This window comes from Rhinatrema bivittatum, chromosome 13 (genome assembly GCF_901001135.1).
Source record: "Rhinatrema bivittatum chromosome 13, aRhiBiv1.1, whole genome shotgun sequence".
In the NCBI taxonomy this organism is placed as follows: domain Eukaryota; kingdom Metazoa; phylum Chordata; class Amphibia; order Gymnophiona; family Rhinatrematidae; genus Rhinatrema; species Rhinatrema bivittatum.
Genome location: NC_042627.1, coordinates 79356882 through 79378207, shown reverse-complemented (window position 1 = coordinate 79378207; position 21326 = coordinate 79356882). Strand labels below are relative to the sequence as shown.

At 45.2% G+C, this 21326-nt stretch overlaps 1 protein-coding gene and 1 long non-coding RNA gene across 7 annotated transcripts in view; one reads left to right on the top strand and one right to left on the bottom strand.

Moving 5' to 3' along the window:
* Positions 1–21326, top strand: part of MEGF11 (multiple EGF like domains 11) — a 410516-nt gene that overhangs the window by 299777 nt on the left and 89413 nt on the right. The gene's annotated exons all lie outside the window — the stretch shown is intronic.
* On the bottom strand, positions 3780–20639 carry LOC115075087. The gene is made up of 3 exons (XR_003852425.1): positions 20549–20639; positions 18876–18999; positions 3780–3944 (listed from the first exon to the last, which is right to left on the bottom strand). It is a non-coding gene; the product is annotated as an uncharacterized LOC115075087 (long non-coding RNA).

The window sequence follows — 21326 nt, the reverse complement described above, 5'->3', positions numbered from 1 at the left end:
TCTGGTCTCCTTTCCAAATCTCCTTAATTTTCTGTTCAAAGACATTTCAAGACTCAGGGATTACATTTTCCCAGATGCCTCCATGTAAAAACATTTTCTGTGAGCCAGTAGCAGTTTTCCAGGCAGGAGACCTGGGTTCAGTTGCAGACTCAGTTCCTGGGGCTGTGGATGCTACACAAGGTGTGATCACAGCACCTGGCGTGCAGTCCCCTTCCATTACCGTTCAGTAACACCTGCTGGCAGTGACGTTTTGAGATTTATCTTTTGTTGGATCAGTATAAGAATTATCCAAAGGTGGGGAGAGGCTGGAGATATTCAGACGCCTGTAGGATATAAATAATGTACAAGAAGCAAATGGTGTTCAGTGCAGACAAGAACAAGAGGTCATGGTAGGAGGCTCTGGTGCTTTTCTGCCGGGCCAGGCCAAGTCACCAACTCGGAACCATTCTGAACTTGTTTCGTTTTCCCCAGTGCAGCTGGAGTGAAAGGAGGAGGCTGCCAGTGACCCAGATCTGCTGCCACTGGCTCCAAGGAGATGGGCTCAGGAGTAAGCGGGAAATATTTATTCACGGAAAGAATGGATGCCCCAGGAGACAGTAACAGCTGTGCGCACAGAGGAGCCTTCATCACCAATGGAATTGAGCTGCCTCTTGCTGTCAGGCTGTCCAGCAGGAGGACCCTTGTAAACTCTTTAAGTCCTGGTGGTCAGCATTGTCATTAGCACCAGTAATTTTATCTGCAGGGATTAATTAGCAGCCATCTGGGTGGGAAAGGACTCAGTCAAAGGAAAAAGAAAGATGCTGTATCATACGGTGTGGATTAAATTGGCTGAGTGTGGGGGTGGTAACCCCCTCCCCTCCACATCTCCAGATAAAACAGTTCAAAGTCCGCTGTCAGTGTTAATGTGTCCAAGTAGAGGAGTTAATGTCAGCTGGAATGTCATTAAGAAAATTAGTCTCTTCTGCAGGCTCCTCGTTCTGCAGCAGCATATGGTTATCCAAGGGGACTGCTGGCGGGAAACAAATTTCAGGATAATTATAAATGTCACAATTAAGTACCTATTTATAAAAGACCAGTAAATCTAGCCACATGTTTGTGCCGCACTACAGTGCATGGGATTCTGCGATGTCCAGAGGCTCAGAAGAGGAGCCATGAAAACGGGAAGCTCCTCACATAGGCAAGGTTCTCGATTCCTTGGAGCAACTGGGGATACTTCTGCAATCACAGTCAGGCTGATACAGTAAAGTGCGCTCCGGTGGAGCGCACTGTTAGCCCGCGTTTGACCCCACGTTTTCGACGCGCTATTTTTATCCCTTAAAAACTGCTTTTCTGTACACCCTCCGACTTAATATCACAGCGATATTAAGTTGGAGGCCCCAAAATTTAAAAAAATTAAAAATCTGCCTGCGGGTTGGAAGACGGACACCAATTTAGCCGGTGTCCGGTTTCCGAACCCATGGCTGTCAGCGGGTTTGAGAACAGACACTGGCAAAATTGAGCATCGGCTGTCAAACCTGCTGACACCCGCCACTCATGTCAAAAAGGAGGCACTAGGGACGCACTAGTGTCCCTAGTGCCTCCTTTTACCGCGGGCCCTAATTTACATACCTGGGCTTTCTGAATCACACGCCCAGAAGAGTGGCCTGTGCGCGCGTCAAGAGAGCGGGTGCTCGCTGGCTCTCCCGCGTGTTTTTCTGTATCTGCCTGTTTAAGGGTTAGAAATTCTGAGGTCGTGCATTCTGTGAAGGGGGAATTTTGTAGCACTATGCAGGAAAAAGTGGGAAACGTGCACATAAATTTCACCCATTTATTTTCAAAACAGATTTATGAGCATCATTTATTTATTTCACTTAACAGACTTGTGTACACATCATCAGTAAAAACTATAACATCCACAATCATAAAACAAAAACATCCTAAAACATCAGTAACATAAAAATGCTGCTGGAAACCACTGGAATAAAAATAGAAATAAAAACCACCACCCCGAAAGCAACGGAAATAATTCAAGGAAATAGCCAAGTCTCTCTGCTTTGAAAATTATCTCTTGGACTTCATCTGCTAAATCGTCAGCACAAATGTTTCTTGAAAATTTACATGTAAATGCTTTAAAATGCAAACGTGTGTGCCTAAGAGAAAGTCAGGGGCATTTATCAGTTTCATTATTCTCCCTCTGCCTAGCTGAGCTTTCATTTTTAGTTATAGTTGAGGAATGAAATTATCCCTGCAACTTCTTTTATTCTGTTTGAAAGAGGAAATGCTTCACAGCAGGGGGGATCATAAGGCAGAAAGCAGCGAGTGGGCTAGTGTTATGTGGCTAAAGTTAGCCGCTCATGTGCAGGTCAAGTCTCCCACTGAACAGGCTCATCTAACCTTATCCAGGGAATGCTACCCAGATAAATATAAATGGCTTATGGTTACAAGGATAAGTTTGACATTATCTGGCTGTATTCAGAATACAGCAGAGCTGATCTCCCAGTCCCTCACCTCCCCAAAATATTTTAAATCCCAAGGGGACTAGTGCCTGATTCCTCCCATAAAAAACAGGGAATATTTAAAGTAAAGGCACCGAGCCCTCTACTGGCCACCCGCAACGTCTTCTCCGCCCTTCCCACCTCCAGATCTCCACAAACCCCTGCTCTCAGCCAGTACAGCAATGTTCTAGCACTTCCAGAAGGAGGGAGAGGAGAGATGGCTGTCAGTCACTATGGCCCACTATGGGGGTTAGGGAGGGGAATCAGGCACTAGCCCTTACATGCTTTGACAATATTTTGAAGGGGATAAGGGGCTGGTAGACTCTGCCTGCTGTCTGTATTCTGAATATAGACAATTAAATATTACATTATCCAGGTACAGGCCCCCATATAATTTTAGGACTGCTCTGAGGCAGCCCTAGATTTATCTGGCTAACTTAGCCAGATGTTAGCTGGATAACTGCTCCATCCTGCAATGCCCCCACCCCTTGGCTTATTCGACTTTTATCAAATATCTACTTATCTGGATAGGTCGGGGCAGTGAAAGTGGCGATATTTTCAAATCTTGCAATTTGCCGAGCTAACTTCTGAATTTAGCAAAATGCTTTGAATGTGGATCCCAAAGGCTTTTTCCCTTGTTTGTGGCCCCATGAAGAGAAGGAGGAGAGATTTTTGTACCTTATAGTTTCATTTAACTTTATGGAGAAGTAAGTGACCCTTCTGGCTGGGAACCAGTACTGTGCCAATGGCTGGCAATCATTACCATCATGATGACATTACATAAATCAGGGCATGGGATACTATAATTAACTCATCTCTTGAGCATTAGGTTGAAACCCAGTCTAGTGAATGATAAACATTTGAGCTCTGGCTGCATCACTTAAGTGATACATTACCTATTCATTCCTGTAGCCGGTAACAGGCTAGGGATTTATTAACCAATCACAGCTGTCTCTTTGAATTCTAGTGTGCAAAGAAATGGCTTTCTTTGTTTTTGGTGGAAAAGAGGTAGAGAGACAGAGAGAGAGAGAGAGAACGCTGAGGAAAGAGTTACCAACAGCCTACTTAAGTGTTGTTGAGAGTAAAGAAACATTTCTTATCCAAAGTAAGAGGTTCTTAGGACAGGTAACCTGAATTCAATCTAAGCTCTAGCTGGGCTTGGACAGGAATAGTTCAGTAAAGTAATTTTAGATAAATTTGGGGTTTATTGTATTTCCAGTTAGCGGAACAGTACGAGGATGGTTGCACACATCTTATTATTATTTGGTAAAAAAAAACAAACAACAACTCTGAGAAGTATTGCAACTTTATTCAGATTAGAAAAGGGTTTTAATTTCATTTTTGGTGAGAGTAGACTGTTTCTGCATGAGTCAGTGATTTCCTGGTCAGCAAGTAGTGCACAGAATTCATTGTGGAGTCTGCAAGGGTCCAGCAACTTCATCATCACCCAAGGACTGCAGAGAAATTCATCTAAAGCATTTGGCAAAAACATGAGATTAATTAGTGATATCACATACTAATGTCTGGCCAGGATTTCACCGGGGACTGTAAGGGCACACTTTTAATTTGATTGTACTGAGAACTGAAGCGGGGGAGGGGGGAAGAGGTTAGTGGTTTTCTGTTTATAAATTAGAAGAAGATTGTTGTTCTATCTTTCCTATGATAGTAAATGTAATACTATAAGGACATGATTTTTAAAATCTAAGAGTAAGGGAGATTAATGTTCAAAACTACTCACATGGGCCCATATATGCGTGTATATGGGCGCATGCAAAGTTGCTGCAGTGTTTTATAATCTGCATGGAAATGATATGCACAGGTTATAAAATACGAGTACACACTCTATGTGCACACATGCTTGGCATTTAAACCCACGAGGTGCACCAATTCAAACTTACCTGCATAAATGCTGATTCATCCAGTTAAGTAGTGACATTTATCTGCATAGGTCTGAAAAACGCTATTTAGATGGACAAGTAGCACTTCTCAGACTTATTTCGCTAAGTAGCACCTGCTGCTACATAGGTGGATACATCAGAATACAGCCGGATAAGTGCTGCAATTTGTCTGCAGAAGTTCAAACCTGTCTAAGTAGTAGAAAGGTGCTATTTAGCCAGATAAGTCGTAATTAAGCTGGATAAGTACACGCAAATGATATCCGCATATTTGTACTTCAAATTTTAAAAGGATACACGTATAGATTTTACTCATATCAGTTAGATGCTATTACTCCCATAAGTCGGCTTTTCCAAGCTAAAGTCAGGGGATTTTATAACATGCGTGCAGCAGTTTCACCAGTCAGTCTACCAGTTCGCTCAGTCCATCTGCAGCTCATGAAGACCCTCTCCCATTTCACCCAGACCCCTCAGTCATTTTATTTTTTTATAAATTATTTTTCAAGAATAGAACATAGACAAGGGTGCTCAACACCGCCAAAATAGTATAAACATTACACATATGAGAAGTGATTAACCAACAGGGTCTTTTCAAATGACTTAGTTTTTGGGTACTTGCCAGGTTCTTATGGCCTGGATTGGCCACTGTTGGAAACAGGATGCTGGGCTTGATGGACCCTGGGTCTGACCCAGTATGGCAGGTTCTTATGTTCTTATGTTTCTGATCACTTACATCAGATATTGAGCAGGAGTGAATATGCACAAGTAAAAAACTGAGCAGGTTGTACAATAGTAAGTTACGCATCCCTCCCTGCAACATCCCTGGCCTGCCTCTTTCTTTCACGTGCAAACTTCCTCACAGTCCCTGATTTATGTGACTGTGCATGTGCTGGTTTTTAAATTATCAAGCACTTACGCATGTACTATTTTATGCAAATTCACCTTGAAATGTGTAACATAAAGGTGACTATAGAGGTTTAGCTGACATTTCTTGTAGTAGTAATTTTTATTCACACCCGTGGGGGAAGCTTTGGCGGTCTTGACCCTTTCCACAGGCCCATTCTCTATCGCACAGCCGAAAGGTGGAGTTATTCGTGGATCCCCACCCTGCGGAGGGGTCACTGGCAAACACATTTGGTCAGCCTAAAACTGCTGATGGAAAGGCTGAGGGTCCACGTGGTCCAAACTCCTCCCCAACTCTTCCCCCGCTCACTCTGGCTCTGTCAGCTAAAAGGCTGCTGCTGCACATAAAAAGCTGTTTTGCCCACAGAGGTCCCTTTGAAAATTACCCTTCAGGGCCTGATTTTTCAAAAATTGTTGTTTAATGTGCACTGATGGGGGTTTGTGCGCACAGAAGCAATTTCATGCGTACCTGAAGGACTTGTTGCAGGGATGCAGGTGCGGCAGGGAAACTATTTATATGCACAGTTTTCGTTTTCAAAAGTCCATGCATGTAAACGAACACGTCCACACGTGGGTTGTTTTTTTTTTCAAAATATTTATTACCTGTGGGTTTCAAAATCCTTGCTCCCTGCTAATTTTTAAAGAGGATTTAGATGCATAAGCCCTACTTTGAAACTTCTGGCTGAACTCTGCATTACTTTCTACTGCCCTACGTGAACCGTTATAAAATTATCCTTCCGAAACTCAAAAAGTAATTTTTTATTGCAAACCCCAGTTTTCAATATTCTCATAAATAAAACAAAATGGTTTTCTCACCTTTGTTACTTGGCAACAAGGGCAAGTATCCATTTTGTTAGCAAAGTAAATAAAGGAACGTATGCCTGCTGGGAGGCAGGCGTACGTGTGGACGTGTTCGCTTACATGCATGGACTTTTGAAAACTGAAACTATGCATATAAATGGTTTCCCCGCTGCACCTGCATCCCTGCAACAAGTCCTTCAGGTACGCATGAAATTGCTTCTGTGCGCACAAACCCCCATCAGTGCACATTAAACAGCAATGGATTTCCAAAGAAATAACTGAAAAGGTTATGGGGAAAAGATTAGTGTTCATAAAATACGAGAGATCCCCGAAAGTGAAAGGTCTGGCAGCTAAGATTATTGCTAAAACTTGCAGACTCATGCATTTGGGCTGCAAAAGCCAATGGAGGGGCTCAATATAGAGGGGGTAATTCTTGTAAGCAAGAAAGAAGAGCAGGATCTGGAGATGATTCTACCTGGTGATCTCAAGGTGGCCAAACAGGTGGATAAAGCGATGGTGAAAGCCAGAGAGATGCTTGGCTGCATGGGGAGAGGACTGGTCAGCAGAATAGGGAGGTGATATTGCCCCTGTATAGGACCCTGGTGAGACCTCACTGGGAATACTGAGTACAGTTCTGGAGGCCTCACCTTCACAAGGATATAAACAGGATGGAGTCGCTCCAGAGGGAGGCTACTGAAATGGTCAGCGGTCTTCCTTCTAAAGCATAGGGGGAGAGACTTAAAGATCTAAACATGTACACCCTGGAGGGAAGGGGAGATAGGGGAGATATGAGAGAGACATTCAAAGGTTTCCATGCACAGGGGGTGAGCCTTTTTCAATGGAAAGGAGGCTCTGGAACAAGGGGTCATGAGATGAGGGTGAAAGGGGGTAGTAGACTCAGGAAATATTTCTTTACAGAGAGGGTGGTGGATGCATGGAACAGCCTCCCGGTGGAGGTGGTGGGACGAGGACAGGATGTGAAGTCAGGAAAGCCTGGGATAAGCACAGGGATCTTTGAGGGAGTGGCAGGGATTGCAGAGCTGAGCAGTTGGTGTGGATGGGCAGACTGGACGGGCCGTGTGCTCTTTTTCTGCTGTCATGTTTCTCCGATTCTATGACTCGTTGTTTCCATTCTCCATTTTTCTCTCTCTTTAGTTTTGCTTTTCATTTTTCTCTTTCTTCTCTCTCCCCTTCTAAATTTGCCTTCCTCTCTTCTCCCACATGCACCCCTTCCCTTCACTTTCTTCCGCTCTCTCCTTCCTTTAATTCTCAGACCTTCTGCTTCCCTCTAGTCTCCCTTCCCATTGATTCTCACTCCTCCCCCTCCCAAGCCACCAGTGTCACCTCCCTTCCACCACTGCTCTTCCACGCCTTCTCCTCTCCAGTCACTCCCCTACCTCTGCCTTCTCCTTCTCCCACTCTGTGACCTGCTGGCCCTCCCCAGCGAGTGACTGGCCATCTCGTCTTTCCCCTGGCTACTCTTCTTCATTCCTCCCACTTTCCTTATCCCAGAGCCACTCGCCTCCTCTTTCACCAGTTCCACTGCTCCCTGGCATTACTGCTCAGATCCTCGCGGCCCTCTTTCCTGTCAGCCACAGCAGGTCGGTTCTCCGTTCTCTTGACAACGGTTTTGGTAGCTTGGTTTGGGGAGAGGAGCCGAGACGGATCTCGGACTTTGCCCCCCCTAGGCTGGGTAAGGTCAGACAGTAGGGAGCAGGAGGTGTACGGCAGCTCAGGCAGAGATTCTGTCCCAAAAATGGGACAATTCTGAAGCACATTGGCAAACATTCCCATCTTTCATAATCAAGTAATTTTCCAACCTTGCTTGTCTCTGTATAATTTATATTTTTATTGGATGAGGAAAACGATCTCAAGGATGGACAGGAGAGAAGGAGAGGGTGAGAGGATGAGAGGACCAGGACTGGGGAGAGGAAAGGGCAAGCAGACTGGGGATGGGGGGTGTGGCAGGAGAGGATAGGGAGGGAGAGGTAGATAGGACTGGGGATGGGGAGGATGAGAGATGGAGAAGATCAAGGAAAGGGGGAAAATCAGGAGTCTGGGATGGGAGGGAGAGAGGTTCTGGGATTGAGAAAGGGGAAAGGGAGTAGGACATGTTGGGGGGGGGGGCAGGGTTTCCAGGATCTGGAGAGAAGGGAGATTCCAGGATCTGGGGGATAGAATCTGAGATCAAGGGAGAGAGAACCTGAATTGCAGTTGGGTGGGAGAGGGGGAAGTTGAGGGGAAAGGTCCTGCTCCCCCTTACCACTCCTCTCTGTCCTCTCAATCTGGCACACAAACACCGGCATCCGTCTCTGCTCTCTCACACACACACATAAACCCCATCAAATCCCTCGGCCTCTCTTCTCACCCCCGATGATCCCTATTCAGCCCCTCCTAATCTTACCAAAAAGGCCCCCTTTGCTGTCTGTGCTCCAGGCTCACTCTCCTCCCATTCTGTAGCTTGCATGCTGCCCCCCACCCCCGATTGTTGCCACCTAGACCCAGGCCTGGAGAGGAGGAGACGTAGAGAACATGGATTGCCAGATTCTCGCAGATCTGCAGCAATGGACATGGGATACCGGGGTGGGGGATGGTGGGGGGAGACTCAGATATAGGGAACAGTCAGGGCCGGTGATAGCATTTTTGCTGTCCTGTGTGATCAATTACTGTGCTGCCCTCTCCTCGTTCACAGAATACCCCACCTCAATTAAACATGCAAAACACAGACTCACCCTCATCAAATTTAGAGACTAGAAACAGAAACTGAACCACAGATCGCAACAAGCCAGACTCTGTATGCAATGCAGCAATGGAGAAGGAGGAACATCCCCAGTCCTCATAAATCATTCATCAAACAATAAAACCAAGGAACACAAATCAATCTCATTACTAAAACTGTACTTCTAACAAGAATTTTTCCAATGTTCTAAAGAACAGAAAAGCATCCAATAATTAAGGGCTCATACAAAATTTTACAAATTTCCCAAACAACAATAAATTATTTCAAAATGGCAGACACAGACATCCAGTAAGTTAAACTAATAAGGATGGAACATTCACCGCTCTCCATTCCTGAAAATGTTTTATTTCCAGTCATCCTGAGTAAGGCATGGATTAGTGAGGCAGCACAAATTTTCTTCACATATACACACACCCCCCCCAGGCAGGTTCCCAAACACACCCCCCCCCCCCCCACACACATACACACATACACTCCTCCCAGATAGGTTCCCATACATACACACACTCCAGACAGGTTCCCATTCCCATTCACATACACACTCCAGACAGGTTCCCATACACACACACACACACCCCTCCCAGACAGGTTCCCATTCACACACTCACAAACACTCCAGACAGGTTCCTATTCATACACACACACACACACACACACACACACACACACACTCCAGCAGGTTCCCATACACACACACACCTACCTCCCAGACAGGTTCCTATATACACACACATCAGACAGGTTCCCATATACACATACACACACAGCTTCTAGACAGGTTCCCATACACACACATACCTACCTCCCAGACAGGTTCCTACATACACACACACCAGACAGGTTCCCATATACACACACACACTCACTCCAGACAGGTTCCCATTCACACACACACCTCCCAGACAGGTTCCCATTCACACACTCACACACACACCTCCCAGACAGGTTCCCATTCACACACACACACACACACACACCTCCCAGACAGGTTCCCATTCACACACACACACACACACCTCCCAGACAGGTTCCCATTCACACACACACACACACACCTCCCAGACAGGTTCCCATTCACACACACACACACACATATACCTCCCAGACAGGTTCCCATTCACACACACACACACACCTCCCAGGCAGGCTCCCATTCACAAACATCATACCCCCACACTCCAATAAGATTCTCATTCATTCACACACATATATACCACTGGGAGCCACTTAGTCAGGCTGCTGATTGGTCCCATCGCACTGGCGGCCTCGTGGGCCTCTCCCTGCTCATGACACTGCACCACCTAGTGTGCCGCCCTGTGCAATTGCACGGTTTTGCACACCCGGTGGTGCCAGGCCTGGTTACAGTTACTGAATTGATTCCCTTCTGTGTATTTAAAGTTGCTGCACTATCTGCTTCCTTAAAATATCAGTTGGTTTGTGTTCCTGGAGCAGAGTCAGCAAACACCAAAAGTTATTTTACTGCCAACAAACCCTTATCCACAGAGGGCTTTTTCCAAATATTTCCTGATCTTATTATAAATGCAGAAAAGTATAAAGCTTGCAATAGACAACAATGGAGCTGAGCTGGAGGCCTTCCAGCCTGCTTTTGTAATGAGATGGCTCAATCCATTTATTATTCCTGTTCTCGGAATAATAAAGCAGAGCGGAGTGAGCTTTATGCTATTGGGTCATTTAAATATCCGTCTGTCCACCTCAGACCATCCAATGCCACAGCCATGTAAGATGCCCCTAGAAGAAATAGCCCTTTACAATTATCCCCAAAACGCAATCATTCGGGTTAAAGGAACAACCAGGGAGGCCTCTCTCTTTTTAAATTAAAGTGTGCAACCTCTTACCATTGGAAATGCGTAAGAAATGGCATTAAGCCAATCAGATTTTAATGGCGGTGTTATAACTTCCCAGCATCTTCACATCAGTGCCAGTAGCACACGAGTCCATATGAGTTCACCAGCTCTCGTTTTCAGTTCACTACTGCTCACCCCCCCCCCCCCCCACACACACACACACACACTCTGAGCAGGTAATTCTTACAGGGGCTAACATTTAGGTTAACGGGACCTATACACAGTGTCAGAGCTAAGTCCTGGCTCGCTGTCACACAGCTGCGAAGAAGATCCTCCGTCGGGGATAAGGATGAACCTCCAAGACCCAGGCATTAGTTATATTCTGATTTTCTAAGTGCCAGTAAAGAAGCTGGACACCGTGATGGTGTTTAAACATAAAATGTTATTGAAGAGGTTTTTCAATAGGAATAACATGGCTCGAGGTACACTTCTGTTGGGGAAATCTGTCACCCCCGTAACCTCTCCTTGGATGGAGTGCAACATTGCCTTGGGCAGACTGGAAAAGGACCCTGTTTTCCCCTGCAATACCCAGGAATCGCTGCTTCACCTTGCACTCTCTTCTCACCCCTCCCTCGTGTATCTTGTGGGCATCTCCTCCGCATGTTTCCTCTAGGGGAGAACCAGTGTGATGGTCCGTTTCTTCCTCTCTTCTCCTGCTTATGGAACCAGCTGGATAACCGCACCTTTACCCTTGGTGAATTGAGCCCGTAGCATTAGATCACTGTTTTCAGACTTATTGGGAGGAAAAAAAAAAGATCTTTTGTGCAGAATGTGGGTTTGGGAAGAAAAGGTTGAACAGCAGACTTTTCTTACACGTCTTCTGAATGCATCTTTTGAGGCCAAATGTTTGTTCTAGGGTAACTGTACAGTTCATAGTTTGTTCTGGTATTTCTTCCTGATTCACAGTGATTTGTTTCAGTTCCTTTCAATCATCACCATCAAGGAATGGTTCTGGTGTGGTCTTCCCTATCCCTGGGCATCCCAAACACAGGGTTCCCCATGCCCTGAATCCAGGAAGTCCCAGGTGTCCAGCAAGTCCCAAAAACAACCCGGAGGAATATCCCAACCAGCTAGTGAGAGTAGTCTGGAAGGAAAAGCCTCCTGACCCTGGTCAGGATCCCCAAGCTGGGTTAGCCTGTTTCTTCTGACTAGGAAAACATGAAAAAAGTAACGCTCCTCACTGCCTCCTAACTCTCCAAAAACTATAAAGGATGACCCCCCCAGGCTCTTGAGTTCACTCACTGCGCCCTGATCCAGCCTGCTGTGATACCTCCCCACCAGCAGAGGCCTCCAGTGATCTCTGTTCCGAGCTACCTGACTCAGCCTGTGGTGCAGCCTCCTCTCCACAAGGGGTCCTCAGTGAGCTTGATCTCCAGCCTTGCCAAGCTCCGCCTTGCTGCCTGCACCACACCCGAGCTCCAACCGATTTAAACCTGCTTTGCCAGAATATAGATGCCATTTCATGGAGTCATTCTTGGCTCTCTGGCCTGGCCTTTCTTACCTTGCTCTATGCCTTGTAACCTCTGGGCCTTCTTGCTCTTTGCCTTGCGTCCTATCTAGGCCTTATGTTACTTTGTGGCCTTCAGGCCTGCCATTACCCTAAACCTTGTTCTGTGGCCTACTCAGGCCTTACCTTGCTTAGTGGTCTTCGGGCCTCTAAGCTTGCTGCCTTCAAGCTTTTGTGTTCTCTGTTCTACGTCATCCTTGCCTGCTCCTACCCTTGTCTGCCTTGTCTAAGTCCTGCCCTAGTCTGCTTTATTTAGTCCTGTCCTGGTTGTGCCCTGTCCAGTTCCTAGTACAAAGACCACAGCTCCCTTCTGTTCCAGTATCCTGTCCACAGCTCCTTGCTTGTCCCAGTACCCAGTCCCTCAGCTTCTTGCCTGTCCCAGTACCCAGTTCTCAAATCATTACCTGTTCCTTTCTCTCTGCCCACAACCTCCAGCCTGTGTCTGCCCTGCCCTGAGCAGCTTATCCAGCCTGTCCAGCTAAGCCCCACCGGCCCTCAGAGCACAAGAGCTCAACCTGAGGGGAAGGGGGCTGACTAGGCCGAAGGCAGATCCAGCTCCTGCCCTGTGCTAAGAGAGTATTTCCTGACCCCAGCCCTCGCGACAGTATTTGGTACATTAGTAAAGTCCTAGAGCAATTTTCTGATAGCAGTGCTGGGAGCTTACTCTTCCAGTGTTGCTGTACAAAATGAAAGTTATCTGGCCACACAAGACCGCATAACTATAGTTATCTGGCTAACTTAGCGTCATGCAACTGAAAATCGGCTAAGTTAGTCGGATATCTTAGGTCCGCCCCAGAATGCTTTTTTTTTTTCTGACTAAATTTTAGCTGGTTAATGATTTATCCAATATTCAAAAAAATGACCATTTAGCTGGATACCTTGTGAATTATCCCTCTAAGTGGCTTTGAGTATTGACCCATAGGCTACTCCTCCAGCCAGGTTATTCCTCCAGCTCCTGCCCAGATGAGGCAGAGAAAGGAGGAGGGGATCCTAACATTTCCGGGAGAGCAGTTAGACCCCAGCCCTAGACAGAGGTTTGGGGGAACACAAGCAGGAGCCCCACGAGCTCACGGCCACAAGGTGCTGAAAGACGATCCAGGCTAGGAGTGAATACCAGGAAGAAAGCCACAGCGGGAATTCTTAGCTGCAAGGCGCACGATTTCCCACTATCGGTCACCCTGTAAATAAGGTTCCAAATGTTCATTAGCGAGTCTGCATTTATAATTAGGGATGGCTTGGAGTGCCCTTCTCCTGCTCGCTAATTGAGAAGTTAAGCAGCTTTGGCAGGTATCCATCACAGAGCTGAAACCGCAGGCAAAGAGATTCAATAAACTGGCAAGGGTTTTAGGATCCAAGCATGCACAAGCTGCAGACAGCTCTTTTTTTTTTATTAATTTAAATTTTGTACAACAGTGGCAGAGCCATAATTAACAAACTGACCTAAATTTCGCATAAAGGCTACGAGCTCCAGGGTTAGACATGAAACCTTGCAGCATCCATTAATTTCGTCTCATATGAAGAAGACCAAGGTGCTGGGACGGAGAAGCCACGAGAAAAACCGAAACAGCCGAGAGAAACGGAGAAAGGAGCCTGTGCTGGCGGTCGGGGAAGGGACCGGGGAGAGCCGGCCCTGCTCTTTGCCGCTGGGTCTTTGCTTCTAGCTCTTCCCATGCAAGGGAAACCACATCAGTGCTTTTCATATTTTGTCACTATTTGGAAGTAACCCCAATATTAAACATTCCAGGGCAGATCCAAACCCAGGCTACTGCTGTACTTTCTCCCAAAGTGGCTTAGTGTGCCAGGTCTCCCTCGCCAGTATTTCTCAGAGGAACTGGAACCGGTCCCTTTTAATCTCCTGGTACAAGATACCCGCCTTATACCATTTCAAGCTATTTGCAGGATACTACGTGAAAAGTTGACTTCCTCTAACCTCTCTCCCCACCGCGCACACTGCAAACCCATTGCTCTTCGGTAAATCTGCAGGTGACCTCTCTTCCGCAGTTAATTCTTTGTTTTTAGGGGGCAATCGCAAAGCCCTGCAGCTTAGAGAGCTTTGATATTTGTCCCTTTGTGTTGTTATTTTTCAAGCAAAGTTCTATGAGTGGCGGAATCGGTTTATGTATAAATGATTTTATTTGACTTAATGTCATACACAAGAAAGGTGCAAATATAAATACAATTCTTGTACATATTCCTTTTGGGCAAAGGCTTTATTTGCAAATAGGAATAATAAAGGTCAAAGCTTTGTTGAAGCTCCTCAAAGGCACACGTTTTCCTCTTTTCTACCCCGTTAACTCAATGCCGTACCCTCGGAAAATGTTGGAGCCGAGCATTCCTTAGACAAGGGGGTAAGGGGCAAGTCCTGATTTTACAACAAGCTTTACCGATTCACTCACAGATTTCCCTCTTCAAGGTTGGAAGAAGGCGTATTCGGCAGAGTGCACGACTTGCGCAAACTTTACTCCAGATGCAGTAAAGAGTTTTATGTGGACACAACAATACTGGCCCCCCTCCCATGCAAATCTAATGGTGATGAAGGCATTAGATATTCCCACCTGCCAATGCAGAGAGAGGCGCTGGAAACTTTACTCCCAGTCCGAGGTGGACTCCAGTTTCCAGGGTAAATCCTAGGGACAATTCAATGGCATAGATTGTAGCAATTTTCAAAAATCCACTTACATGGGCAAACTGCATTTACACATGAAAAACCCAGTGTTAAGCTGTAAATGCTTTTCAAAATCAAGCCTAAAGCAGGTACCATCGCCAAACCCCTATCCAACTCCCTCACTTGGGTTCAAAAAAGTAAACAGAGAAGCTTTAATTCATTTCCTCAATGTTAAATAATTTACTTGACTTCATACCAACATAAACCATATTTTATGAACATAAAATATCATTTATACATACAAAAATGCTTTCTACGCTGAAAACCTTTATTGTACAAATAAATCACATTTTATGAGTACAAAACATGATTTCTGCACATCAACCACATTTTGTGTGCAGAAAACATGGTCTCTGTGCATAAATCATGTTTTTATGCACACTAGAGAGGTAATTTTCAAAGACTTGCAGACATAAAATTTGTATATATGCACATAAGCAGCCTGTACTCAGATCATTGCTATTTTATAAAAGTCAGAAATACTCATGTACTCTCCATTTTGCATGCACATATACGTATATAAAAAAGGGAGGTCTGAGGGGGTCCTGGAATGAGGCAAACAGATATGCACATACGGGTTTTTTTTTTAAGAGACATGTGCAACTTCCATAATTTTACACCTGCTAGTTATCGTGGGTAATTGATATCAGACTTGTTTTTTGTGGAGTATTGGCTGGAGGGAGGTCTGGGTAAATGGTGCGAAGTTCAGGCTGGAAGGGGGGACAGTAAGCAAATCCGCGGCTCTTGTGCTAAACTTTCAAAAGGGAAACTTTGATAAAATGAGAAAAATAAGTAGAAAAAAACTGAAAGGAGCAGCTACAAAAGTAAAAAATGTCCAAGAGGCGTGGTCATTGTTAAAAAAAATACCATCCTAGAAGCACAGTCCAGATGTATTCCACACATTAAGAAAGGTGGAAAGAAGGCAAAACGATTACCGGCATGGTTAAAAGGGGAGGTGAAAGAAGCTATTTTAGCCAAAAGATCTTCATTCAAAAATTGGAAGAAGGATCCATCAGAAGAAAATAGGATAAAGCATAAGCACCGAGCCGCGCAGCCTGCCTCCGTTCCCTCCACACCCCCCCCCACCTTTGTTAGAAAAGTTACGCCTGCCTGAGGCAGGCGTAACTCGTGTGCGCCGGCGCGCGATTCCCCGGCTAGGGAGCAGTTTCGGAGGCCTTGGCTATGCCCCCGAAACGCCCCTGGGCCGGAACCATTCCTGCAGCCCCGCCCCCGGGTGATGCGCCGCCACGACACGCCCCCTGATACACCCCCCAGGAAAGCCCCGGGACTCACGCGCGTCCCGGAGCTTGCGCGCACCACCGAGCCTATTCAACATAGACTCGGCACACGCAGGGGGAGCTTGGGGCAGGTTTTCAGGGGGTACACGCGTATCCCTTTGAAAATCTGCCCCAATGCGTATTTTGTAACAACTCAGACCATGATATGCGTGGGTTATAAAGTATTGTAGATCTGCACGTGCTCATATACGTGTGCATATGCTGGCACACTTAGTTGTTGGAAAGTTATCCTCTATGTATTTTTTGGGCATGTTTCAGGTTATCATGCTTTTTTAACTCCTGATGCATTAGCATGCCATTAGCTGACTGCATAGGGGTTAACGTTTTTTGTTTTTTTTTAGTGTGAACATTAAGTAACTGTGCACTGAATTTCAGCGCACAGCTTATTACATCGGCCCCTCTAAAGGGCTTAGGAATCCTAAGAACATAAGAACCTGCCATACTGGGTCAGACCAAGGGTCCATCAAGCCCAGCATCCTGTTTCCAACAGTGGCCAATCCAGGCCATAAGAACCTGGCAAGTACCCAAAAACTAAGTCTATTCCATGTTACCATTGCTAATGGCAGTGGCTATTCTCTAAGTGAACTTAATAGCAGGTAATGGACTTCTCCTCCAAGAACTTATCCAATCCTTTTTTAAACACAGCTACACTAACTGCACGAACCACATCTTCTCATGATCGTAAACACCTCTATCATATCATCAGAAAGTTTTAATAAAGCTTAAATTTAAACAAAGGCATCCTCAGAAGGTAAGCTAGTGTTTGAGTAGTAAGCTGAACCTGTTCCAAATTGGTTCTGTTGTTGTCCTCTGAATGTAAACTATTCAATTCATGCCTTTAATTGGCATGCTGAGTAGTACCAAATGACATAATAAAAGGTTGAAGGAAGACCAAAGGGTTGCCAGTCTGCTCTAGTGGTGAGGTAGAGGAGGCAGTTAAAGCTAAAAGGGAGGTGTTCAAATAATGGAAATCAGACCCAAATGAGGAAAAAAGGCAGGAGCCATAAGCATCTCTCTTAGAGGTAGAGAGACTGGAAGAAAAAAAAGCTTCCTAGAAGGCCAAAAACTACTAATACAAACTTTTTCAAGTATATTATTCACAGCAAAAAGCCTATGAGGGAGTCAGCTGGGACACTAGATGACTCACAGAGGATTAGAAATAGCAGAAAAACTGAATGTCTTTACAGAGGAGGATGTTAGAAACATAAATGACATGAAACATTCTTTAATGGTGAAGATTATGAGCAACTACAACTGCTATCTGTGACAACAGAGGATGTAATAGATCAGATTGACAAACTAAAGAGTAACAAATCACCAGGACCAGATGTTATCCACCCCAAACATGAAATCATTAACCTGTTACTAATAATCTGCGACATCACTTATTATTCCTGAAGACTGGAAGGTGTGGCACTAATTTTTAAAAAGGGCTCCAAAGAGTGATCTGGGAAGCAATAGACCAGTGAGCCTGATGTTACTGCCGAGCAAAAAGACAGAAGCCATTCTTAAACAAAATCACTGTCCATATAGATAGACTTGGTTTAATGGGGAAGAGACAATCTCTTTTAGCAAGGGAAGACTTTTCTTACCAATACTTTAGGATTTTTTGAGGGTGCAAATAAAAATGTGGATAAAGGTGAGCAGGAGATGCAGTGTGTTTGGGTTTTCTGACAAAGTCCCTCATGAGAGACTCCTCAGGAAATCACAAAGTCCTGGGATAGGAGGCACTGTCCTACTCTGGATTGGTAATGGTTAAAAGGACTGAATAGACAAATGTTTATATTTTAAGTTAGGAAATATCTCTGTTATGTTAATATGCACATTTTAGGATTTTATAATGTATATTAGTTACTAGGAAAAGGGCAATGTGAGGATCAGACGAGAATAGTAGCACATTTTCTGCAAACAAGGAGACTTTATGTATCTCCTTCCCCAAGTTTACACCATTTATATCTATATTACTTCTAATCCTGTGCAGCAGGGGCTCCATAGCCAGCACAAACAGCAGCAAGAGAAGGCAATGCTAATGAATCCCGTCAGTGATAAAGATCAGCTCTACTGCAGCGTCCTTACTAAAGAGGGATCCTTAAAAGTGTAAAATATGCAAATCTAAACCATGCATATTCATTGTGGCTATCCTGAAACCCTGACTGGCTAGGTGTGCCCCGGCTGCAATAATTAAAGAGAGAGCTTTAACCCTTTACAACCTAGCCTTTGCTTGTGCTGTCCTAAAATTATCTGAAGGTTGCATGGGAGCATGTAATTATCAGTCTTAGATCAATTAGCAGTGAGTTATTATAGGGGGCTTAATTCACAGGGTTCTTCTATAGGAAATGGAAATGTTTTGATACTGAAATCATTCCCCAGTTTTTTTGGTCTCCATACACCTCCTTTCTTTCTGTCTCTCTCATCTTCTTTCATACATTTCTGAGAGAGACTGGCATTGCTCTTCCACAAAACTAATGATGCCTCACTTCCAGCAACCTGAAGAGGTTTTGGCTGACATGAAAGAAATCTTCCTTCTTTTTTATCAATCAGGTTTTGATTGAGAGATTTTGGCAGGGACTCAGGGCTTAATGTTCTCTGTCTCCTGAAGAGAAATGGAATCTGATTTATTCCGCAGCCTGGGGAGCAGTGCTATGCTGTAAACTTTTGGTTTCCTGCTTCTTGGTCAGCCTAAAACTTGGGAGGAGGGGATGGTGCAGCTCCTGGTCATAGTCTTACCAGGGACATCAGTCCTTGTGTCATGAAGTTCACCCTACTGAGTTTCCTATTGCCCCTGTTAACCAGCAACTGCAACCACAGGGGTACATCTCAGCCTGTCACCTCTGCATTTCCCATAGCAGCACTGGAAGCAGAAGAAAAGAAGTATGATATAGTATTATTACAGTTTTACTTTCTGAAAATGAAGCTTCACAAACTTATATAACAGGTACAGCTTATGGTAAAAGCAGTGCAACAGTTAAGTTCAAGCAATTAGTCAGGAACTTGTACGTAAAGGGGAGGAGATGAGTCTGGAGACCGATGAGAAACCCGGAGAATCAGTGAGGCTAACCCGGTGGCTGCATGATAGTGCTGTGTGCGGCAGTGCAGCAGATCTGCCTTTGATTCCAGGGCTGGACTTCTGCTCCATGGGATGTTGGAGCAGGAAACACCGGTTATTGCACAACAGTGACACCTGCTGGCCAAATTCAGGATGCGTGTATAACTTGTTCCCAAAGGAAGCCACAACTTGTGGCCGCAGTGGCCAGATCAGATGGGACAGATGCTCATGTCACCATAATCCCCACTCAGGCTGGTTCCAAAAGAGAGCTTTGTCCTCTCTCTGCAACAGCTGGAACGAACAGTAAATAGGGGTAAATGTCAATAATTACTTCATCGTGGTCCGGGAGAAAATCTCCTGGACCGCGACGAAGTAATGTTCACGTTCGCGAGGCTCCATTGAAGCATAACCGAAGATAACTTGGCACACGCAAACACAGCCAGACAGGTTCCTGAAGCAGCACAGGACGCGAAACGTGCATGTCGTAAAATAAGTAAAATATAAATTGAAAACACATGGGTAAAACAGTGACCAATGATTAAAGATGATCCCTAATGCGGCTTGAGAGCAGATATGCCAAAAGCTAGCGGGATGGTATGAGAGTCACTTACTCATGAGCACATTCATGAATCGGTACCATTTATGTCTATTGGAGAAATTCTAATAACCTAACGTACTTAGATAAGTGAAAAGACATCCATCCCACATTGGCTGAAGGTGGGCTCTGAAATGTTTGACTGGGCTGAGCTGGATTAGGAGGTTCCCTCTTACTACGCACCACAGACAAAATGTTCACGTTCTGTTATCACCTCAGTGACAGTGACACAAACTGCCTTCATTACCAGATACGTTGTGAAGTAACCAAAAAAAAAAAACCCTGGAAAAAAGTCCCTCAGAACCCATTCAGCAAACTTCCCGCACCAAAATGACACTGGCTGTCCGGACTCAAACAGCAACCACCTACGTTCTACGCTCTTTGTACCCGAATTCTAACGACGCTGTCAGCTGCCTTGAGCATTGTTGGGAAAGGTCCAAACATTATTAGCAACGCACCTTGACTGGGAAACGGACCAAGTTGGAGTACATGGGAAATACAATCAGCAAAATACCTCATGTTTGTTTAGTAATTTATTTAAAAATCTTACATTCTGCAGCTTCCAATCATATAATGGGAAGTGCGGAGTACATATAGAGTCATAAAATAAATACAAGACCTATATATTATCACACACAGAAAAGCCCTCATCAAGTACAGAACAACTGACCACAAATTATAAATAGGATAACCAGAGTTCCCCTTTAAATATTTACAGGCATGATAGTAAATTAATAGCCTCACTTTCTTTAATCTCACCTGTAATCACCCAATTTTAGTCTTCTGCCTTTCTGTAGCTCAAAGGCTCTTATTTATTTTTTGTTGTACATCCCATCTGTCTGTCTTGATTGGTTTGTAAGGTCCAAAGAACAGGGACTGGCTGTTATGTGTCTCTGTACGACGATACAAATGATTAATAATAAAAACTGAACTCTTGTCCACTCCAGCCTCTCGCTCACCCATTACTCCCTGCAAAGCAGGAAGGGAGCTAGGGGCGGGGGCAGCTTTTTCTTCCTCTGTTCTTTGCTCTGTCTGATCGAGGCAGGGTTGCCAGATGCCAAAACGTTTTAGAGCCCAATCAATCTCTAAATCTAGCCCAAAAGTAGTCTAAAACTGAAGAGTTGCAAAAACAATTTTTGTTATGCACGATTGTACACAAATTCCTGCATTGCATGCAGACAAATTTATGGGGGGGAGGCAGTGAGATGGTTGAGTGGTCCGTATGCCCGGGGAGGGGGTGAGTGGTGCTAATCACAGGAACAGGAGGACAGCAAGGCAGTCTGGCAGCCAGTGGTCCGGACTGTGGCAGAGATGCGGTAGGGCAGTGAGTGGCCCGTACTACGGGGGTGGGAGAGGTGGCAGGGCGGTGAGAGATTTGGTTTATGTGGGGGAGGGCAGGGGGGAGTGCGCTACACAGTCAGGCAGTGAGCGAGTGGTCCATTTCTTGGATCAGAGCGGCACAAGGCGGATGGGTATTGAGAGATCTGTTGGGGGATGGGGTGAGGTGATTCGGCAGCCAGTGGTCGGATTGTGAGAG